The sequence below is a fragment of the Triticum aestivum genome, chromosome 4A (assembly GCF_018294505.1).
Source record: "Triticum aestivum cultivar Chinese Spring chromosome 4A, IWGSC CS RefSeq v2.1, whole genome shotgun sequence".
Taxonomy (NCBI): Eukaryota; Viridiplantae; Streptophyta; class Magnoliopsida; order Poales; family Poaceae; genus Triticum; species Triticum aestivum.
The window spans coordinates 731,935,694-731,939,563 of record NC_057803.1 but is presented as its reverse complement, the minus strand read 5'-3'; the positions used below and the strand labels follow the sequence as shown (position 1 = coordinate 731,939,563).

The following is a 3,870-nucleotide window of genomic DNA, read 5'->3' as shown; positions in this document are numbered from 1 at the left end:
TGATAATATTGTGATATTTTCTTGGGGCTTTTGTGTTATTTTGTTGCCATATTGAAAAACAGTATAACACAGCTACCTACGAGCCTCCACAGCGTTTTGAGCTTCTTGGCCGTCGGATCGCTCTAATGTACATTCTAGATTCAGCTCTATCGCCACAGGTCGTTCCGCATGCGATCCAGGCACCGTTTCGCGGGCCGCTACTCCACAGAACGAGCTTCTGATTCTCTGCGTAATCGGGCCGTCGAAGGCCCAGTTCCTCCAATTTGGGAACAAGCCAGGTCGTCAGGTTCCAGCCTATCCCCCGAACGAACAACTCCACTGCTCCTCTGGTCCTTCCTCCGTGATGCGCCGCCATCCTTCCTCCGCGTTGCGCCGCTGCTGCCGGCGATCTTCTGCTGCGCGTATGCATCCACGTAGGTGCCGTCCACCCACCATGTACTCTTCGTCTGCAGGCCCCTTCTTTACTGTTTTTTATTTCGTATCTTGTAGCGTTCCTCCTTGGCGGCTGTGGCGGCCGCCCGTGCCGTCGGCGTCCATCACCGGCTGTTAGGTTCTGGCAGTTCAAGGTACTCGTTTTCGATAAATCCATCCTCTTCGCCTCGAACATTTTATTGTGTCGGTTTGAATTTCTTTTCTTTGGACTGGTGTATCAGTAGGGTTAACTAGAGAGAGATTTGAGCAAAATGGGGCTGAGGGAAAAGAAGGGGACCAGAGGTGCGTGCTCTCTTGGCCTGGATTCCAGCGAGGCGAAATATTTCCCTGTGCTTCCTTGATCATGCTGAAAACAACAAAGCCACAAATATGGCTGGCATTAACCCCTGATATTCTTAGTGATTGATGCAGTCAGAGGAGGGGAAAGAGAAAAGAAACCAGGAGAAGCAGCGAGAGGAGCCAGAGAACAGTCACCCCACTTATGTTGGGCATATCCACCGCGGCTTATATGAAGAACAGATGCAAGGTTGCGCTATATCGGCAGAGCTTACAAAGTTTTTGGATGCATGGGGTGGTCTGCTCCTTCTATTAACTTTATTGGTTTTATTGTCGTGGCAGGTTTCCTTGAGCGGGTTATCTCTTTTTAGAGGGTCAGGATTGTGTGGAACCGCAAGGTCTTCTCTATATAGCTTTGCATGATGTCTGGTGATATGCGTACATTCCCTGTGAACATCTGACTTGATGTTTGGTGATATATATATTTATTAGAGTGGAATTACGAATCCATTGAGTCTAACAAACTTGGGGTAAGCTCATGCATTGGGATATATTGGGGCCAGGCTGTATTTGCGTTGTTTGGTTGCTTATAGTCTTGGGTATATTCTTGGTATCAGGTGGCAAAGATTGTGGACGAGATGGCCTGTTGTTTGATCACACCTTGCAAATTGTCTTTCCCAACTTAGCTTCTAGCTAGGTACTCCCTCCCTCCCACAATATAAGATCGTTTTTCAAGCTATGTTGGATAGAGGGAGTACATTTTACTTGTTTAGGCATGGATAGTTATCCTGCGTTTTGTTGTGTTTATATGGGTAGGCATTTGCAGCTGATGAAATGCTTGTGCCAGCTCATGATAATAAGAATGAATTAGCAATTAAATTGATCCATTTATTAAACAGTAAAGTAGTCAACATTGTAAGTAATTGTTTGATATAGTTCTGCGCTTGGTCAATAAAACTGAAATCCAGCTTCTGATTCTTTTCCCTTTGCTATGGATATGACGACAAGACAAGTAAGTATTAATGTTCCAACTTTTCTGCAATATGCTCCATGTCCTTATGAAGTCTCAGTTGAGCCACACCCTTTATTCTTGAAATTGGAACTAATGTGACGGGTTTTCAAACATCAGTTTGAGAGAAAAGTGTTTTGCCTTGAGAAAAAATTTGTCGAGTTCTGTCATGGTTCTTGTACTGCTATTCGGTGCTCTTCTTGCATACGTAATATGTTAACTTTGTGCATCTACTTTCTAGCATGACTAGACTTTTGCTTATACGTCTGTGTCGATCTTCTATTCAGATTTTATTCATGTGTTTATTCTATGCTCTTACCAGCAGGCCAAAAGTTGCCCCTAGAGCTTCAGCATAAGGACTTGGCTTTCAAGGGAGAGAAGAGGGCATCACTTTTTCTCTTCAAATGATACTCTTTGTAGTGAGTCTGTTTCAAAACAAGAAGTCAGTATTTCTATAGTATAATATTTTTGCTTACAATTAATGAGCTACAGTGAAGGCAACATGCGATGATCGAGCCCCTTGAGTAGTTGTTTTGATGTGTTATAATGGAAACCGTGATTTTGTAAATGAAATAAAGTGTGGTTAAGAAAAGAATGATGTTTGCTCTATTCATTCTTCATCTCCTTCCTCATGATGCTAAAAAGAAAATGTAAGAATTATTATTTTGCAAGTGGATCAGCTGTGTATAACTTAAATAAACATGCCCAACTATCGATATCGTCCCACTATAATTTGAGTGATTTGCACAATACAAACTATAAATTGTTTGAACATTGATGTTTTGCTGATATTTGTAATCACTTTTTCACGATGGGCGGGCGCGGCAACGCGCGCCTTTATGGTCTAGTATTATAGTATGACACTTGGATTAGGTAGAATTTTTATTAGTGTGCGCACCCTATATTTTGTTGCTAGGACCGCCACTACCCTGGTGCCGAAACCCGGGTCACCCACATAACAGATAGAAATATTTACTATACTACAACGACCTGGTGGTGAACTTAGATTATTATTGTGTCAACTAGTAACTGTTGTTTTGGTCTCTACATGAAGAGGTAAATTGCCTCTTTGGCAATTGAAAATTATGCCAGGCTTAGAGGCCAAAGTATCTAATCAATGGTTTCTTTACTAATATCTCTTAAACAAATTTTGGATAAACCTCACTTTAAGTAACAGTTGTTGCCTCCAACTCCAAGAATTTGACCTTTTTTCCTAGCCTTATGTGCTATCAACGAAACATTTTTCATTGAGTAAATGTCACTAGGGTGTTTCGAAATTCACACTTTAGCCCACTTCAGTCGATAAACACTCATATGTGAAGCGAGTATCTTTAGATTAGCTCCCTTTCATCCAAGTAAAATACATTGAGCAGTGCTACCAGAATGGACCATGGTGTGCAGCGTGTGCTCATAAGGACTGAGCGCATGTGCAGAACACACATGGTGATGTTTTGTACTAGCCCAATCGAGTTTCCTGGTTCAACAACCATAGCATGATGAAGAGTCCTACTCAAGCTAACGAACATGCCAAATATACATTCTTGCACATGTCCTGGGAGTGCTCTCAGAAATCCTTATGCTTCCAAGTCCTAGGATGACTTCGGCTTTCGTCCACATTGCAAAAGCAATTTCCCACTAAGTGCAAGAACGGCATGTGTATAGTTTGTTCCTTCTCCATGAATCCGCAAGAACGGCAAGAAAGAGTTGGGAGGCAGGAGGAATCTGAAAAAATGACAGTAGAAAATGGAAAAGGGGACATCTAATATACATAGAGTTTTCTAAAAATAATGTCTTTTAGGCAGAAGAAACTGCGCCGTTGCCGGGGATCGGACCCGGGTCACCCCGGTGATAGGCCAGAATACCTACCACTATACTATTATCGGATTATTTCGCTGCACGGAAGTTATTATATATCAAAACCTATAACCAATAACTGCGATCACTAGTGCAGAACCGGCCTTTAGTGCCGGTTCGTAACGGCCTTTAGTGCCGGTTCGACAACCGGCACTAAAGATTGGGGATTAAAGGTCCCCCCGCCCCCTTTAGTATCGCTTCGTCACAAACCGGCGCTAAAGTGTCACCACGTGGCACGAGCCAGGCCCGGGTGCGTGTAGGACATTAGTACCGGTTGGTAACACCAACCGGTACTAAAT

The 3,870-nt window shown here is 43.0% G+C and overlaps 1 long non-coding RNA gene across 1 annotated transcript; it reads left to right on the top strand.

Annotated features, from left to right (window-relative positions):
- The first annotated feature begins 262 nt into the window (after positions 1–262).
- LOC123083445 (uncharacterized) lies at positions 263–2,164 on the top strand. Its single transcript, XR_006439299.1, has 5 exons — positions 263–413; positions 490–958; positions 1,051–1,238; positions 1,326–1,405; positions 2,040–2,164. It is a non-coding gene; the product is annotated as an uncharacterized lncRNA (long non-coding RNA).
- The last annotated feature ends 1,706 nt before the right edge of the window (positions 2,165–3,870 follow it).